Below are 20,306 nucleotides of genomic sequence, written 5' to 3'. Positions count from 1 at the left end.
TCAGTTTTAGCATGGCCAAATAGAAAAACTGTAGCAGGGCATGCTGGGATGTGTAGTTCAACAACAGCTGGAGTGTCAAGGTTAGCCATCACTGCACTACGGACTACGAGAAAAGGAATTACCGGTAGGTATTAAATTCCTATTTTCTCTAAAGCCCTAGTGGATACTGGGGAATAGTAGATTACCATGGGGACGTCCCAAAGCTCGCAGAATGGGTGGGAGAGTGCTGAGACCCCTGCAACACCGCCTGACCAAACTGAAGGTCATCCTTGGCCAAGGTGTCGAACCTGTAGAACTTTACAAACGTGTTCGAACCAGACCATGTAGCTGCCCCGTACAACTGTAAGGCTGAGACACCCCGGACAGCCGCCCAGGAAGAACCCACCAGTGGGAACTGGAGTGAATTGCTACTATAATAGACTCACATGCTATTAGTATAAATAAACTGCATCAGAAGGAGAGAGAAATGACTGCATAGGAAAGGAAAGAGTTAAACATCCTGTGAGGGGTGGACTTAGCTGTGAGGAAAGTACAGCCTTTGGAAAAAGGGGAGGGTTAATATATATAGGGAATGCTAGGCCAGCTTGGTCTCTCTTGCTGCTGAATTGCCTTGGGGTGAGTGCTGCATAGCAGAGTCTCCCCATTAAGCTGTTTACTGCTTTAGGCATTTATACATTTAACTTTTCAAAATCCACTGTTTTGGGCATGGCTTCATCTCGCCCTCGCCGCTCCGCCGGGACCCCAGCCCGCTACCGCGCATCAGGCGGTGGGTCTGGGCCCGAGGACGGGCTGGCTGGCCCTGAGGACGGCTTCCCGTCATCTGGGGCCTTCACGGGCTCTGGTGGTGACGGGGCCCGGCGGACCCGGTCATCTGGGCCGCTTAGGGCCGTGCCGGTTTTGCCGGCCGGGCGCGGGCGGCGGGGAGGGCTGGGGAGGCATGCAGGACGCCTGGAGGGAGACGGGCATCGGCCCTCGCCTCCGGGCGCGACAGTGGAGACCTCAGTGCCGGGCGCCCGCGCGCCGCGGCGGGCGGCCGTCCGTCCATGGCGCTGGAACCGTCCCGTCTCTTCCCCCTCGTCGCGGCCGAGAAGCGGTGCTGGGCGAGGGGGGGCGAGCGGACGGGTGGCTGGAGGAAGTCGGACGAGGCCCGTCGCGGGGCCTTGTCCGTCAGGTACGGCAAACAGCATGGACGGAGACTTGTTGGCGGCAAGAGGCGGGCTGCGCGCACGAGGTGCGCGCACGTCCGCGCTCTCTCCACAGGCGGCTCCGTGTGCGCGCAGCGGAGCCGCTCGTCTCCCTGTCTTCCCAGCCCGCTCCCTTGCAGCCGGAGGCCGGCGGGGAGCGGGGGAGGGGGAGAGGCAGGGTGAGAGACGGGCGGAATGTTACTGTACAAGGCAGCGGGGAGTCACTCCGCGGCGCCCTCCCAGTAGGCGGAGGGAGCTCCAGCCTGCGGGGGGAGGGTGCACGCGGGGGGTTGGGAAGAGGGGGCAGCGTTGGCCCCATGAGTCAGGCCCAAGGGAGAGCAGGGCATGGTGGAGGACCGGGCCGCTGGTGGCAGGGGGCACTGCCGTTTCTCCACCGGGCCAGTCTGGGCTCCGGGCGTCGGGCCCCCTGTTGGCTACTGGCGGTCGTCGTGCGGGAAGGCGCACGGCGGCGGGGGAACCCACGCGGGACAGCGAGGTGTTTTGGGGTGGTCAGGACCCCTCTGGAGATCTGGCGGCGGCCTTGACCACGGTGGTGGTGGCATTGGGGCCTCTGGTCGCGGCTGCGTCCTCGGGGGTAGCACGGCGTTCCGGCTCGCATGCAGTAGCAGGCGGGTCTGGTGCGCAGGCGGTGTCGGCAGCGCAACGGGTGGCTCGCGCCTGCCGGGAACTGGGGGCAGCCGCGGCGCAGTTGGATCATTGTGCCGTGCGGGACGAACAGGAGCGCGAAGTGGGGACACCTGCGTCCCGGGGAGCTAGGCATGCGCCGCGTCTGCTTTCTGGGTACTTTGCTCCGTTTTCTTCTGCAGGTGATCGCGGAGAAGTGGAGATGGCGGAGACCGAGGATGAGGATGACGGATTTGCCACACCGGAGGATTCCATGTCTGACCAGTCGACGGCATCAGGTGAGGTGGAGCAATCGGGGTCGGGCTCCTGCACGCGCTCTAGTTCTCGCAGCTCTTCCTCTTCTTCCTCTTCTTCTTCTCTGTCGTCGCCGGCGTCCAAAGTCAGTAGTACGACTAGGGCGAAGAAGCGCGCGACGAAATATGCCAAGAGGGCGGCGGGTCAGCAGGAGAGACGGAAGAGCCGGAGACGGCTTAGCGAGGACGCTCGCAGGGCCAAGAAGCGCCGCGATTTGCCTGGGGTAGTCCACTGCGATTACACTGCCGTGATGCGGGGACTGAGGGACAGCTGCCGTAGGAAAATATGCAGGGGTGATTACGTTGATATGTTCGTATTGACGAAGAACGCAAAGAAGGACTATAAGTCGGCGTCAGCAAAGAGGGGCATCGGGGCCGAGGCTTTCCGTACCTTCGATAACTGGCTGGCCGGTTTTTGTGTCTTCGCGGCTTGTTACCTGGAAGATAGGCCGGACGAGCATATGAACGTCATTCGATACCTGCATTTAATCCACGACATGCAGCGCACATCGTCGGGCATCGAATGGCGGATGTACGACGAGAAATTCCGGGAAAAGCAGGACTGCTTGCAAGTGATAGACTTCGGTTGCAAGGACGTCGAAGTCTGGCTCCAAGTCACCCGGGCTTCTCAACAGGCTAGGGAGCCCCAGATTCCGGGGGCGGACGGGCACCGCGCAGGGTCATCCGCCCAAGGGACCGGCGCGGACGGTGGATCGGGCAAGGCAGGTAGGTCGGCCGTCCGCGGAGGGGGGCAGGCCGTCGCAAAAGGGAAGTGCTTCGCGTTTAACAATGCGTCCTGTTCCTTCGGCAAGCAGTGTCGGTTTCGACATTTGTGCTTGCAATGTGGCGGCCCCCACCCAGCCTCTACCTGCTTTAAAGGCAGTCGCCAGGGTGCCCAGGGTAAGCAAAATTACCCAAGACCTGGCGCAAGCGGGAGCGCTCCGCAGAGCTCCAACGCCAATTAATTTGGATACAATGGGCAAGTGGTTGAAGTGGTATCCAAATAGAGCGGACGCGCAGTTTTTGTTTGACGGTTTTCGTTTTGGTTTTCGCTTGCCTGTTGCGAGCAAGGTTTCGGTCCGGGCCCAGCGGAATCTCCAGTCTGCTCGTGGCTTGCCGTTGGTTCTGCGGGAGAAAGTGGATAAGGAGGTTAGGCTGGGTAGGATGGAGGGACCGTTTAACTCACCCCCGGTGGATGACTTGGTCATCTCCCCAGTGGGGGTGGTTCCCAAGAAGACTCCAGGTGCTTTTAGGCTCATTCAGCATCTTTCTTACCCGGCGGGGTCGTCGGTCAACGACGCGATACCGCCGGCTCATTGCTCGGTGGTGTATCAGTCGTTTGACGAGGCGCTAGAGCTGGTCCGTAGTTACGGGCCTGGGGCCCTTATGGCTAAGATAGATGTGGAATCCGCGTTTCGGTTGCTGCCGTTGCATCCGGACTCATTCCGTTTTATGGGTTTTCGGATTGGAGTGGAGTATTTCATCGACAAGTGTTTGCCGATGGAATGTTCCGTGTCCTGCTCGTTTTTCGAACGGTTTAGCACATTCCTTCATTGGTGCGTGGAGTCTTCGTCAGGGGGTCACGGGGTCGCCCATTACCTCGATGACTTCCTGTGTGTGGGTCCGGCAAATTCACCACGGTGCGGCGACTTGCTGTTCAGCATCCGAGCTCTGTTTTTTCACTTTGGCGTGCCCGTGGCCGAGGATAAAACAGAGGGGCCGGTCTCCTGTTTGTCATTTTTGGGGATAGAAATCGTCACGGTGGCGGGATCGTGTCGACTGCCTCCGGACAAGGTTGCGAAGCTCCGCAAAGCTATCTGCCGGTTCGGAAGGTCGCGCAAAGTCACTCTGCGGCAGGCGCAGTCCTTGCTGGGCATTTTGAACTTTGCTTGTCGGGTAATCCCGATGGGCAGGGTTTTCTGCCGGAAGCTGGAAAGGGCGACTGCGGGGTGTGCCAGACCACATCATTTCGTGCGCTTGTCCTCCGAGATTCAGAGGGATTTGGCCGTATGGGCCTCGTTCCTGGAGGACTTCAACGGGGTGTGTATATGGCAAGCCCCAACAGTCGACAGCGCCGGGCTGCAGCTGTTTACCGACGCGGCGGGTTCCTCTGGGTTCGGTTGCTATCTGGAGGGATCTTGGTGCGCGGCCTCGTGGCCGGCGGATTGGCATCGTGAGGGTTTAACTAAGGACCTTTTGCTGCTGGAGCTTTTCCCCATTATGGTGGCGCTGGAGGTTTGGGGCGATCGTCTGGCGCATCGCAGCATCTTGTTTAGATGTGACAATCTGGGCGTGGTGCATGCGATAAATAACCAGACGGCGAAGTCGCTGGTGGTCCTGAGGGTGCTGGGGCAGTTGCTGTTGTCATGCTTGCATAGGAATGTGTGGTTCCGTGCGCAGCATGTGCCTGGTTTGGAGAACGGAATTGCCGACGCATTGTCACGAGGTCAGTGGGAAAGGTTTTGTTTGTTGGCACCCGAGGCCGACGAGCAAGGTTTTCAATGTCCCGGTTATGTATGGCAGGTGATCGGGCCGGACTGGAGGGTCTAGCGATGCGTTCAGTCGCTCCGAATACGCTCAAGGCTTACGGACAAGCTTGGAGCGAGTGGGAGGAGTTTGTTCGAGGATGAAGTCAACAAGGTAAGAGCGGGCATCGGATGATGCTTTCTTTTATTTGGCAGCTGTTTGTTACGGGTAGGTCCAGAGCGGTGGTATCCCGGTACTTGGCTGGTATTTCGTTCTTTAGCAAAATCAAGGGCGTCCCTGACGTGACGAAAAGCGGGATTCTGCTTAAGGCGATGAAGGGATGGGCGCGCGTGGCGCCGACGCCGCCTGATAGGAGGCGGCCCATTGATGCGACCTTGCTTCCGGCTGTCATCAGGGCGGTTGGTGGTATCGCGTCGTCCATGTTTGAGTTGCTGCTGTTCAGTTTGGCGTTCTCAATGGCTTATCACGGTGCCTTTCGGGTTTCGGAGCTGGTGGCGCCTTCTAAGCGAGCAGATTCGCGCATGCTTCTCGAGGACGTGGTGGTGGGTGAGAGGTCCTTGCTGTGCAGATTGCGTCGCTCTAAGACGGACCAAGTAGGTAGAGGTCGATGGGTCACCTTGGTTCCGGCACTCGAGGAGAGCATTTGCCCAGTGAGGTTGGCAGTTCAATATGCGGCAGTACGGCCCGATGGTCGGGGGTCATGGTTGCTTCATTATGACGGTCTGCCAGTGACGAAATATCAGTTTCGTTGGATGCTGGGTCGCTGTCTGGCGAGCTTGGGCCTTCCACCCGCTGCTTTCGGGACGCATTCCTTCCGCATCAGGGCTGCGACGTCGGCTGCGTCGGCAGGGTTTTCCGTGGCTGAAATCCAGGCGGTGGGGCGATGGAAGTCGTCAAGTTACAGACGATATATTCGCCCCGTTGCATGAGATGTTTGCTTGCATGGGGTTTTGATTAGTGGTAGTTGTTATAAGTCATGTGGTTACAGTTCAGTACGTTCTTGTGTTGTGAGTCTGTTTGTCTCCCCGTTTTATCCTACCCAGGGATTAGCCACTCGCCGCTGCTGGCAGCGGGGGTCTGGAGTTCTTTTGCGATTTTTTGCCTGACTTGACGGACTGAATTCTAATCCACAATTCGGCTGATCAGTTCTAATCAAAGTCCCTCAGCAGGTTTTTACACTTTCACCTCCAGCTGAGTTCTTACATGTTTTTCCCATTTTATACCCCCCCCCCCCTCGTTTAATTTCTTATTTTAATTTTGATCTTCCCATTGTGTGTTTATGTTCTGCTTCAAATTGGCTGGAAGCTTGTGCAGATCGGCTAGGCCGTGACTTCTGCAATACACGAAAACCCAATTTTTTCTTTTGGCAGATCCTTCAGGTTAATGCGTTTAATAACACTGCTATAGATAATTAGTAACCAATTTTTACCCCCTTTCCTTCTCTTCAGGTTGGGTAGAAGATGACTTGGCTATCTGGGTGGTTGGCCACTCTTATGTGTATTGGGCAGCCAGGTTTTTGGCCTCGGAGGGGGCACATATGTTTCCTAGGGCTCATGGCGTTCGTTGGCTTGGTTGGCGGGGGATGGTGTGGAAAGATCTGAAGAGTAGACTAGTCAGTCAGGCCAGCGAGCATGGAGTTCCTAGGGTGCTGGTTGTCCATTTAGGTGGCAACGACCTGGGGAAGAGGACATCTTTGGAGCTGCGGTGGTCCATGATAAAGGATCTGGCCAGTGTGGCCGCAGCATGGACCAATTGTGTCTTGGTGTTCTCGACGATGGTGCCAAGGTTGAGTTGGCAAAGTGTGGCGGACGGTCGCCTGATTGATGAGGCCAGGCAGAAGGTGAATGGGGCGGTGGCGAAGTGGGTGTTGTCCCACGGAGGCAAAGTAGTTCGCCACCCTAGGATTCGGTTCCGAGACAGTCACCTTTTTCGGCCTGATGTGGTGCATCTGTCCAATGAGGGGATGATGCTTTTCCTGGAGGATGTTTCTAGTGTTGCAGGAGTTAGGTTGAGGTTATGGTGGCGGTGCGAAGACTCTGGGGAGGAGTCTTTCGCTGTTGGCGGAAAAGAACGGCAGGTTGTATTGTTAGCTGTAGTGATTTACAGTTTGGTGTGGTTTAGGTGCACTCACCTCCATCGACTTTTAGGGCCGCTCGACCACCCGTCCGGGGGCAGCGGCAGGCACCCATCAGGGTGGGTAGTCACCGTGGGGGTTGAGTTGGGCACCTATTACCGATTTTATAGTTTGTATTTAAATTAGGATAGTTTTGAATTTTAACGTTTTTAAGGTTAGCGTCAGTTCAATAGAGCCGTTCTTTTTTCTGCCACCATATGCCGGCTGAATCGGCATGTTAACAAAATTTTTCAATTTACAGGTTTGCTAATGGTTAGGGTATAATAAATAGCTAGCAATTTTTCTGCCAAATTCAAGTCTCCGTGTCATTATTTCTTGGTATTAGAGGTAATGAATGCTTTACTTTGAATGAAGGGGTCCACCGAGTATCATTAGGATGTTTAGATTATAATAGCATACACTCAAAACTCCACAGTATAATATTAAAAGTAGCAATTGAATGATATAACATATAGATTTTAACAGTAAGGATTTAAACAAATAAAATAAGATAAGAAAATTAGATCAATAATAGTATCACTGTGGTGCCCATCAGTAACGCGTTTCACAGATCACAGTCAGCTTCCTCAGGCAATATATCTCCCCCACAGGTACCATAACTGCTGCCCTATAGTTCTGCATAGACAACAGATGGTTCATTTATTAGGCGGCACCTTGCTTCTTGGTGAGATTGACCTTGAAATGTTAAATAGCACTGACATTATAAGCAAAATACAAGTGGCCCCCGTTTTCTGGGCATGCCAAAGCCAATAGCTGTGTCCTTGGATGCAGCTTTACTGGCTCGGCAGCATGGTTTTGCCAGATATTGTGAGCAGCCTGAGGGTTACTCATACGTCTGAAGTTCACGCAGTTGATCCGATGCTGCATCTTCTGACACAGCAGCAGATCAGAGAAGCCGGTGGTGGGCATCTTTTTACTTAAGATGCCACCTGCATTTTTTGCATAATTTTGCACAGCTGCTGCGTATAAATATGCAGCAGCTGTGCCATAAGCATCCACCTCTGAATCAGCTACTGTATTTTATTAGAATATTTAAAACTAAAGTTATCTGTGATCTGATCAGTCCTACATTGTTAGAAATACAACATAATATATGTAATCTGCCTTGGATGAACCTCACCAGCAGCGTCTCCTGGCAGGCATCAGGACTGATTATCAGAGGACAAAATTACAGGAAAATTTGAGCACGGTCTATGGATATAGGACTGTTATTACCCACATGTACAGGTTTGTCTCTGTATAGTACACACATCTAAGTAACAGATGTGCACTGGTATTGACCTTCTATAAATACATTAATGTAGCATGCATCTAAATACTATAGCTGGAGACAGACATCTTTTGGTAATTAAATATTAATCCATCTTGGGGTAAAAAGCTGAATTCATTGAAAATCATTTCCATTTGCTACATATTATGCTTTTTGTGGTTTAGGACTTTTTAAAACATAATTAATAAAAAAACATATTATAGAAAAAATAAGCCATCATTAGTTCTAATAGGCCAATGCAATGTAATGTCTGACTGGATGCATTGGTGCCAAGAGGGGGTTTAATAGGTACTCTTTACCCAGGCCTGGGTCCCGGACCCTGCTCTTCCCTATTGAAGTCAGTGGCACTTTGGGCAGGGAGAGAGAGGACTGACTGCTGCAGCATGACGGGCTGGGGAGAAAGGCAGCTTCTGCAACAGTCAGTCCTCATCCTCCCTCCATGATGTGCCTAGAGGGGGGGCAGGGGTACACGCAATCGCAATCCCCCCGCCGCACCCCAGTACTTTCACAGGTGCACCAGCTTCGTGGCCACATATAAGTTATAATTTTTTCTATATTTTAAGGAGGGGTTTGCGCCCTCCATCCCAAGAAAGCTGTAGGCACACATCTGGATGTGCCAGGTTATAGCACATAGGTGATTATTAGTATGTTTTTAACCACTGTGCTTGCCAGACAAGAATATTTACTGCATGTTAACGATTCAAATTGTCGCACAAGATAAAGGGGGTTAATTCAGACCAGATCACTTCTTTGCAAATTTTCAGAGGTTTGCGATCAGATAGTCACCGCCCAGATAGTGAAAACCCACCCCGTGCAAGTCTGAGTACGCCTTGTGAAAATCTCTGCAAACACTGGTCAGCTGCAAAACCGTTCGCAACTCACTCACCATCTGATGATTTTTCCAGTCTGTGCGTGGGCCAGGATCTACCCGCACAGTGCAATAGAATCAGGCTGATCGGGGCCGGAGCTGACGTCACACACCCTCCCTAAAAACGCTTGCGCATGCCTGGGTTTTTCCTGACACTCCCAGAAAAGGCCAGCTACCACCCCCAAACACTGGCTTCCTGTCAAGCACTTGCGTACGCACAGCGATCAAAGAAGTTGCACAATTTTTTTCACAATTTGGCGTCGCGCGTGCGCACTACAATCCGTACGTTCGATAATCGTCCACCTTGCAATTTCGCACAACAGAGATCAGGTCTGAATTAGGTCCAAAGAGAACAAGTAGGGCATGTGTGTTTTCTAGAACACAAAATATACAGTAATAGGCTCTTGCAAATGTAGCTTCAAAAGTTCCAGCACAGCAGTGTATTGTTAGCTGTTATCATTGCTTTCCAGTTACAGTGTTCAGTTATGGCTTAAAGACCCTGAGGCTGATTCTGAGTCGCCAATGTTGGACACGGCGGATGGGATTTTTTTTCACTACTTTGCATGCGTCCCATTTTTATTCCGAACAGAGTTGCAGTTATGACACAAACACGGAGAAGTGCATTGAAAATGTAGTGGGCGTTCCTGGAGGCTTAGTGCACGCACTGAGATTGTCTATGAAAGGGGTGGTCTTCAGTATGCCGGCGGTCGGGCTCCCGGCGACCAGCATACCGGACAGCAGCTTACTACCTGTGTGATGGATGAAATCAAGGTGTGCAAACAGGCGGGGTCCATATGGATATTTAATCGGATTTGTTTCCTCATTAAAATCGGAGGGTACTATTTCCAGTATATACATTTACAATTTCAAAGTGTCTTGCTTCTTAATCTTGGTTTTATTATATTATCTTTATTGTTCATTTAGGTGTTAAATTTAATGTTATCAGTACAATAAATTATTTTAAATATTTACATGTCAGCTCTTAATTAGCATTAATTTGCTTTAACACATTGCGCAGCCATCTCTTCTCCTTACCCTAACCAACTTACAAGCTGAGCTCCAGTACCTGGAGGTGGGGATATAGAGGAGGCGTTGCAGTGCATCCTGGGAATAGTCAAAGCTTTTAGCCTGTTGGTGCCTCAGATCAAGATCCAACTCTACACCCCGATGTAATCCCCTGAGGAATCAGTGTACCCCGCTGCAGAAATACCTATTGCTGTTTAGGACATGATGTCGTCTTGCTCTGTAAAACTAGGATGATATCCAGTGGTGGATTTTTCCTCAGGTGAAATGCGCCACTTCAGCACAGTCTGTGAAGCCAGGTGCAGTCCGTGGAACTGCACTGGCTTCACTGAGACTGCCAGTGACTTCGTATTGGAAGTACTACCTGCCAGAGACAATACAGGCAGTCCCATTGGGAGGTGTTTCCTCCCTCTGGGACTGACAGACCGTGCCGCGATTAGCAGAGAGCTAGCTTCCTTCCCCATTCCACTCCTCAAGTTTCCTACCGCCATGTTGTTTGATTGTTTCACACAATGACAGACCTCCAAAGATGAGGTTGGTGGTTAACAGGCTAAGTTATTCTTAGCCAAGCCTGGTCCTGGATATTTATTGTATGGTTGCGAGACTAAACCATGGTCTGGTTAGCGTCTGGCATAATGAATAGTGCCACACTTTACCAGATCAGCTGTAGCTTAGAAATTGAGATTAGGGGTTGTGCTCTAGGCTCCCAGAATTAACCCTTACTTATTGAAATCCTGTTTTAATTGCAGTATAACTACCGGTAAATCCTTTTCTCCTAGTCCGTAGAGGATGCTGGGGTCCACTTCAGTACCATGGGGTATAGACGGTTCCGCAGGAGCCATGGGCACTTTAAGACTTTTCTGGCTCTTCCCTCTATGCCCCTCCTCCAGACCTCAGTATAGGAACTGTGCCCAGAAGATGCCCCGCTTGTAGAAGGCCGTTGTAAATGCCTCTCAACTCCAAAATGTTTATGTGAAGACAGGTTTCCTGACTTAACCATCTTCCTTGGAAGCTTTCTCCCTGTGTGACTGCACCCCAGCCTTGGAGACTTGCATCCGTGGTTACTAGGACCCAGTCCTGAATCCCGAACCTGCGTCCCTCTAGTAGGTGAGAACTGTGTAGCCACCACAGGAGTGAAATTCTGGTTTTGGATGAGAGGATTATCTTCCGGTGCATGTGTAGGTGGGATCCGGACCACTTGTCCAACAGGTCCCACTGTAATACTCTGGCATGGAATTGGCCAAACTGTATGGCCTCGTAAGCCGCTACCATCTTCCCCAACACCCGAATGCATTGATGAATCGACACTCTTGTTGGTTTCAGAATTTCTTTGACCATTCTCTGGATTTCCAGAGCCCTTTCCACTGGAAGAAATACCCTCTGTACTTCTGTGTCCAGTATCATCCCGAGAAAGGACAATCTTGTTGTCGGTTCCAATTGTAACTTTGGAAAACTTATGATCCTACCGTGATGTTGAAGTACTGTCAGGGAGAATGCCATGTTCGGCACCAACTTTTCCCTGGATCTCGCTTTTATCGGGAGATCTTCCAGGTCAGGAATTATATTGACTCCTTGTTGTTGAAGGAGGACCATCATCTCCTGCCATCACCTTGGTGAAAACCCTCGGTGCCGTGGAAGGTTCGAACGGCAACGTCTGAAATTGGTAATGACAATTCTGTCTTGTGAATCTGAGATAAGTTTGATGTGGAGGATAAATGTGAATGCGTAAGTATGAATCTTTTATGTCTACTGACACCATGAAGTCCCCCTCCTCCAGACTGGAAACCACTGCCCTCAGGGATTCCATCTTGAACTAGAACCTTTGCAGGTAGAGATTCAGAGTATACAGGTTTAGAATCGGTATGACCAAGCCGTCCTGCTTCGGAACCACGAATAGGGTTGCAATAAACCCTTCTCCTTGTTGTAACAAGGGAACCAGGACAAAAACTTGATCCTGACACAATTTTTGTATTGCTGCTGCCACCACTTCCCTGTCTGGGATAGAAGCTGGTAAGGTCGATTTGAAAATACGGCCTGGGGAAATGTCTTGAAACTCCAGTTTGTACCCGTGGGACTCTATTTGTATGACCCACAGGTCTAAGCCAGATTGAACCCAGAACTGACTGAAGAGTTTCAGACGTGCCCCCACCTGAGCGGACTCCCGTAAGGGAGCCCCAGCGTCATGCTGCAGATTTGGCAGGAGCAGAGGTTGATTTCTGCTCCTGTGATCCTGGAGACGCTGTGGACTTTATTTCCTTTTCCCCTTTCTTTACTCACAAAGAAAGGGGAACCTTTACCCTTTTTTGTAATTTTTGGCCCGAAATGACTGCATCTGAGAGTGATGTGTCTTTTTCGCCGGCGCAGGAGCAATAGGCAAGAATGTCGACTTACCTGCAGTACCCGCAGAAACTAAAGCATCCAGCCCATCTCCAAATAAGGACTCACCTTAATACGGGAGAGCCTCCATATTCCTTTTGGAATCTGCGTCAGCCTTCCATTGGCGAATCCACAATGCCCTCCGTGCTGAGATTGCCATGGTAGCGGCTCTTGATCCCAAGAGACCAATATCTTTCATGGTTTCTAGCATGTACGCAGCAGCGTCTTTAATATGACCTAACGTTAGGAGTATCTTGTCTCTATCTATTGTGTCAATGTCTAATGACAAGTTTTCTGACCACTTTTCAATAGCACCACTCACCCACGCACAGGAAATGGTAGGCCTGAGTAATGTCCCATTGGCCACATCAATAGATTACAACGTAGACTCCAATTTGCGGTCTGCCGGCTCCTTAAGTGAAGCCGTCCCAGGCGCAGGGAGAAAACACCTTTTTCCTTTAAACGTGACAAAGCACTGTCTAAAATGGGGGGTGACTCCCACCTTTTCCCGTCGTCTGCATGGAAAACGCTAAGCTGCCTGACTTCTTTTGGGAATCTGAATTTTCTTTTCGAGTTAAACCAGACTCCCTCCAAGAGACTGTTCAGCTCATGAGGTGGAGGGAAAATAAGAATTTACTTACCGATAATTCTATTTCTCGTAGTCCGTAGTGGATGCTGGGGACTCCGTCAGGACCATGGGGAATAGCGGCTCCGCAGGAGACAGGGCACAAAAATAAAGCTTTAGGATTAGGTGGTGTGTACTGGCTCCTCCCCCTATGACCCTCCTCCAAGCCTCAGTTAGGATACTGTGCCCGGACGAGCGTACACAATAAGGAAGGATATTGAATCCCGGGTAAGACTCATACCAGCCACACCAATCACACCGTATAACTTGTGATCTGAACCCAGTTAACAGTATGACAAACGTAGGAGCCTCTGAACAGACGGCTCACAACAATAACAACCCGAATTTGTTTGTAACAATAACTATGTACAAGTATTGCAGACAATCCGCACTTGGGATGGGCGCCCAGCATCCACTACGGACTACGAGAAATAGAATTATCGGTAAGTAAATTCTTATTTTCTCTAACGTCCTAAGTGGATGCTGGGGACTCCGTCAGGACCATGGGGATTATACCAAAGCTCCCAAACGGGCGGGAGAGTGCGGATGACTCTGCAGCACCGAATGAGAGAACTCAAGGTCCTCCTCAGCCAGGGTATCAAATTTGTAGAATTTTGCAAACGTGTTTGCCCCTGACCAAGTAGCAGCTCGGCAGAGTTGTAATGCCGAGACCCCCCGGGCAGCCGCCCAGGATGAGCCCACTTTCCTTGTGGAATGGGCCTTGACATATTTAGGTTGTGGCAAGCCTGCCACAGAATGTGCAAGTTGAATTGTGCTACAAATCCAACGAGCAATCGTCTGCTTAGAAGCAGGAGCACCCATCTTGTTGGGTGCATACAATATAAACAGTGAGTCAGACTTTCTGACTCCCGCCGTTCTTGAAATATATATTTTCAATGCCCGGACCACGTCCAACAACTTGGAATCCTCCAAATCGTTAGTAGCCGCAGGCACCACAATAGGCTGGTTCAGGTGAAACGCTGACACCACCTTAGGCAGAAAATGAGGACGCGTCCGCAGTTCTGCCCTGTCCGTATGGAAAATCAGATATGGGCTCTTATATGATAAAGCCGCCAATTCTGATACTCTCCTGACTGAAGCCAGGGCCAGTAGCATGGTTACTTTCCATGTAAGATACTTCAACTCCACCGATTTGAGCGGCTCAAACCAATGGGATTTGAGAAAATCCAAGACTACATTAAGATCCCACGGTGCCACTGGGGGCACAACCGGGGGCTGTATATGTAGTACTCCTTTTACAAAAGTCTGGACTTCAGGAACTGAAGCCAATTCTTTCTGGAAGAAAATCGACAGGGCCGAAATTTTAACCTTAATGGACCCCAATTTGAGGCCCATAGACAATCCTGTTTGCAGGAAATGTAGGAATCGACCCAGTTGAAATTCCTCCGTGGGGGCCTTCCTGGCCTCACACCACGCAACATATTTTCTCCAAATGCGGTGATAATGTTGTGCAGTCACCTCCTTCCTGGCTTTTACCAGTGTAGGAATGACCTCTTCCGGAATGCCTTTTTCCCTTAGAATTCGGCGTTCAACCGCCATGCCGTCAAACGCAGCCGCGGTAAGTCTTGGAATAGACACGGCCCCTGTTGAAGCAGGTCCCGTCTTAGAGGTAGAGGCCACGGATCCTCCGTGAGCATCTCTTGAAGTTCCGGGTACCAAGTTCTTCTTGGCCAATCCGGAGCCACTAGTATCGTTCTTACTCCCTTTTGCCGTATAATTCTCAGTACTTTTGGTATGAGAGGCAGAGGAGGGAACACATACACTGACTGGAACACCCACGGTGTTACCAGAGCGTCCACAGCTATTGCCTGAGGGTCTCTTGACCTGGCGCAATACCTGTCCAGTTTTTTGTTGAGGCGGGACGCCATCATATCCACCATTGGTTTTTCCCAACGGTTCACAATCATGTGGAAGACTTCTGGATGAAGTCCCCACTCTCCCGGGTGTAGATCGTGTCTGCTGAGGAAGTCTGCTTCCCAGTTGTCCACTCCCGGAATGAATACTGCTGACAGTGCTATCACATGATCTTCCGCCCAGCGAAGAATCCTTGCAGCTTCTGCCATTGCTGTCCTTCTTGTGCGCCCTGTCTGTTTACGTGGGCGACTGCCGTGATGTTGTCCGACTGGATCAACACCGGCTGACCCTGAAGCAGGGGTTTTGCCAGACTTATAGCATTGTAAATCGCTCTTAGCTCCAGTATATTTATGTGAAGAGACATCTCCAGGCTTGACCATACTCCCTGGAAGTTTCTTCCCTGTGTGACCGCTCCCCAGCCTCTCAGACTGGCATCCGTGGTCACCAGGACCCAGTCCTGTATGCCGAATCTGCGGCCCTCTAACAGATGAGCACTCTGCAACCACCACAGAAGAGACACCCTTGTCCGTGGCGATAAGGTTATCCGCTGATGCATCTGCAGATGTGATCCGGACCATTTGTCCAGCAGATCCCACTGAAAAGTTTGTGCGTGGAATCTGCCGAATGAAATCGCTTCGTAAGAAGCCACCATCTTTCCCAGGACTCTTGTGCATTGATGCACAGACACTTTCCCTGGTTTTAGGAGGTTCCTGACAAGTTCGGATAACTCCCTGGCTTTCTCCTCCGGAAGAAACACCTTTTTCTGAACCGTGTCCAGAATCATTCCCAGGAACAGCAGACGTGTCGTCGGGGTCAACTGAGATTTTGGAAAATTCAGAATCCACCCGTGTTGTTGCAGCACTAGTCGGGTTAGTGCTACTCCGTCCTCCAGCTGTTCTCTGGACCTTGCCCTTATCAGGAGATCGTCCAAGTAAGGGATAATTAATACGCCTCTTCTTCGCAGAAGAATCATCATTTCGGCCATTACCTTGGTAAAGACCCGAGGTGCCGTGGACAATCCAAACGGCAGCGTCTGAAACTGATAATGACAGTTTTGCACCACGAACCTGAGGTACCCTTGATGTGAAGGGCAAATTGGGACATGCAGGTAAGCATCCTTTATGTCCAGGGACACCATAAAGTCCCCTTCTTCCAGATTCGCTATCACTGCTCTGAGTGACTCCATCTTGAACTTGAATTTTTGTATGTACAGGTTCAAAGATTTCAGATTTAGAATAGGTCTTACCGAGCCGTCCGGCTTCGGTACCACAATATAGCGTGGAGTAATACCCCTTTCCCTGTTGTAGGAGGGGTACCTTGACTATCACCTGCTGAGAAAACAGCTTGTGAATGGCTTCCAATACCGTCGCCCTGTCTGAGGGAGACGTTGGCAAAGCAGACTTTAGGAACCTGCGAGGGGGAGACTTCTCGAATTCCAACCTGTAACCCTGAGATACTACCTGCAGGATCCAGGGGTCCACCTGTGAGCAAGCCCACTGTGCGCTGAAATTCTTGAGTCGACCCCCCACCGCTCCTGAGTCCGCTTGTAAGGCCCCAGCGTCATGCTGAGGGCTTTGCAGAACCCTGAGAGGGCTTCTGTTCCTGGGCAGGGGCTGCTTGCTGCCCTCTCTTACCCCTTCCTCTGCCCCGAGGCAGATATGACTGTCCTTTTGTCCGCTTGCTCTTATAGGACCGAAAGGACTGCGGCTGAAAAGACGGTGTCTTTTTCTGTTGGGAGGGGGTCTGAGGTAAAAAGGTGGATTTTCCGGCAGTTGCCGTGGCCACCAGATCCGATAGACCGACGCCAAATAATTCCTCCCCTTTATACGGCAATACTTCCATATGTCGTTTGGAATCCGCATCACCTGACCACTGTCGCGTCCATAAACTCCTTCTGGCAGATATGGACATCGCATTTACTCTCGATGCCAGAGTGCAAATATCTCTCTGAGCATCTCGCATATAAAGGAAAGCATCCTTTAATTGCTCTATAGTCAATAAAATACTGTCCCTATCCAGGGTATCAATATTTTCAGTCAGGGAATCCAACCAGACGACCCCAGCACTGCACATCCAGGCTGAGGCGATGGCTGGTCGCAGTATAACACCAGTATGTGTGTATATACTTTTTAGGGTAGTTTCCAGTCTCCTATCAGCTGGATCCCTGAGGGCGGCCGTATCAGGAGACGGTAACGCCACTTGTTTTGATAAGCGTGTGAGCGCCTTATCCACCCTAGGGGGTGTTTCCCAGCGCGCCCTAACCTCTGGCGGGAAAGGGTATAATGCTAATAACTTTTTTGAAATTAGCACTTTTCTATCTGGGTTAACCCACGCTTCATCACATACATCATTTAATTCCTCTGATTCAGGAAAAACTACAGGTAGTTTTTTTTACCCCCCACATAATACCCCTTTTTGTGGTACTTGCAGTATCAGAGATATGCAAAGCCTCCTTCATTGCTGTGATCATATAACGTGTGGCCCTACTTGAAAATACGTTTGTTTCATCACCGTCGACACTAGATTCAGTGTCTGTGTCTGGGTCTGTGTCGACCGACTGAGGTAAAGGGCGCTTTACAGCCCCTGACGGTGACTGAGACGCCTGGGCAGGTACTAACTGGTTTGCCGGCCGTCTCATGTCGTCAACTGATTTGTAATGTGCTGACATTATCACGTAATTCCATAAACAAAGCCATCCATTCCGGTGTCGACTCCCTGGGGGGTGACATCGCCATTATCGGCAATTGCTCTGCCTCCACACCAACATCGTCCTCATACATGTCGACACACACGTACCGACACACAGCAGACACACAGGGAATGCTCTTATCGAAGACAGGACCCCACTAGCCCTTTGGGGAGACAGAGGGAGAGTTTGCCAGCACACACCCAAGCGCTATAATATATATGGGAACAACCTTATATAAGTGTTGTTCCTTATAGCAGCTTAAATATATCAAAATATCGCCAAAAAATGCCCCCCCTCTCTGTTTTACCCTGTTTCTGTAGTGCAGTGCAGGGGAGAGTCCTGGGAGCCTTCCTCACAGCGGAGCTGAGCAGGAAAATGGCGCTGTGTGCTGAGGAGAATAAGCCCCGCCCCCTATTTCGGCGGGCTTTTCTCCCGGAGTTTTAGATATCTGGCATGGGTTAAATACATACATATAGCCTCAATGGCTATATGTGATGTATTCTTTTGCCATAAAGGTATTAAATATTGCTGCCCAGGGCGCCCCCAGCAGCGCCCTGCACCCTCCGTGACCGCTTGGTGTGAAGTGTGTGACAACAATGGCGCACAGCTGCAGTGCTGTGCGCTACCTTCATGAAGACTGAAGAGCCTTCTGCCGCCTGTTTCCGGACCTTCAATCTTCAGCATCTGTAAGGGGGGTCGGCGGCGCGGCTCCGGGACGAACCCCAGGGTGAGACCTGTGTTCCGACTCCCTCTGGAGCTAATAGTGTCCAGTAGCCTAAGAATCCAATCCATCCTGCACGCAAGTGAGTTGAAATTCTCTCCCCTAAGTCCCTCGATGCAGTGAGCCTGTTGCCAGCAGGACTCACTGAAAATAAAAAACCTAAAAACTTTTTCTAAGCAGCTCTTTAGGAGAGCCACCTAGATTGCACCCTGCTCGGACGGGCACAAAAACCTAACTGAGGCTTGGAGGAGGGTCATAGGGGGAGGAGCCAGTACACACCACCTAATCCTAAAGCTTTATTTTTGTGCCCTGTCTCCTGCGGAGCCGCTATTCCCCATGGTCCTGACGGAGTCCCCAGCATCCACTTAGGACGTTAGAGAAAGTTACATTACTTCTTTACTAAAGTAAGCCTGCTCCTGTGGTAAAGGAGGGGGCCCCGTAACTTCTAATACCTCCTTTATAGCTAAAACATGTTTTGAATGTTTTTCGCTAACTTAAGGACCTATTCCCCTGGAATCACTAGTGTCGACACAGGAATCAGCGTCCGTGTCGGTATCAGTTCATACTACTTGTGCAAAAGTTTATGTGACCCAGAGGGGTTCCCTGTGGATGAAAGGCAGAACTATTAAAAATCACATCTTCAACAGATTATTTTCAGTTTTCTGCCTGAGACTCAGACTTATCCAATCTCCTACTGATATGATTCACACTATCACGTAAATCTTTCACCCAGTCAGGCTCTTGGTGTCACATTACAACTCTGAGTCCCTAACATGGCTCCCACAGAGCGAGAGCTCCCTGCCTCAGACATGTCACACACGTGCACAATCACAGCACAGACACTCCGGGGCTTATAGGGGACAGACCCACAGTAAAATCTGTCAGAGGGACACAGAAAAACATTGCCAGTCCACAACTCAGCGCTTAAATAAAAAATCTGTGTCGTGTACTTTGTACACAGAGACTTTCCGCTCTATATATATTTTGTCAATAATAGGTTATAATACCACAATATACACTTTCCCCCCCTTTTTGCACTCTGATACTAAAATCATAAGTTGAGAGGAGGATCAGCGTTTCTTCCCTTGCTTTTTGCTGGAAGAAAATGGCGCAGAGCAGTGTGCTGGCTGCCTGAGGAAGAAGCCCCGCCCCTTGCAATGGCGCATTTTTCCTCAGCAAACATGAGGTAATATTTATACTGGCGGGGGTGTAGGATTGTGCCACGGCCCAATATGCTACCTTTTTGCCAGAGTAGGTTTTCATGCTGCCCAGGGCGCACCCCCCCCCCACGCCCTGCTGTGCGCTGTGTATGGATAGCATGTCCGCGCAGCGTTCCCGCTCGCTGTGCGGTACCTTGAGCCGTCATGATGCCCGGAGGTCCCTCTGCAGATCTCTGGTAATAATACTCACACGTCTTCTGACTTCTGGCTCTGTTAGGGGGTGACGGCGTGCTGTGGGAGTGAGCGCATAGCCGCAGCTAGTGTTCAGTACCCTTCAGGAGCTAATGGTGTCCTGTCAGCAAGAAGCAGAGCCATGAAACTCTTTAGGAAGTTGGTTCCTACTTCTTCCCCCTAAGTCCCACGAAGCAGGGAGACTGTTGCCAGCAGTCTCCCTGAAAATAAAAAACCTAACAAAGTCTTTTCAGTGAAACTCAGTAGAGCTCCACTGGAGTGCGACCAGTCTGCTTGGCCACATTTTCTAAACTGAGGTCTGGAGGAGGGGCGTAGAGGGAGGAGCCAGTTCACGCTCTAGAAAAGTCTTAAAGTGCCCATGGCTCCTGCGGAACCGTCTATACCCCATGGTACTGAAGTGGACCCCAGCATCCTCTAGGACAGTGATGGCTAACCTTGACACTCCAGCTGTTGTTGAACTACACATCCCAGCATGCCCTGCATCAGTTTTAGCATGGCCAAATAACAAAACTGTAGCAGGGCATGCTGGGATATGCAGTTCAACAACAGCTGGAGTGTCAAGGTTAGCCATCACTGCTCTAGGACGTATGAGAAAATATGCAGGCTTGGCTGGCAGTGTATTGCCAGTAAAGCCCATCTGGTAGACACTAGGCACTGGCACACACAGCCACCTGCAGACGTAGGGGGCCATCATTTATGGTCAC

Source organism: Pseudophryne corroboree, chromosome 3, assembly GCF_028390025.1.
Source record: "Pseudophryne corroboree isolate aPseCor3 chromosome 3, aPseCor3.hap2, whole genome shotgun sequence".
NCBI classification, from domain to species: domain Eukaryota; kingdom Metazoa; phylum Chordata; class Amphibia; order Anura; family Myobatrachidae; genus Pseudophryne; species Pseudophryne corroboree.
The sequence above is the reverse complement of the archived record's forward strand: the minus strand, read 5'-3'. Positions refer to the sequence as shown.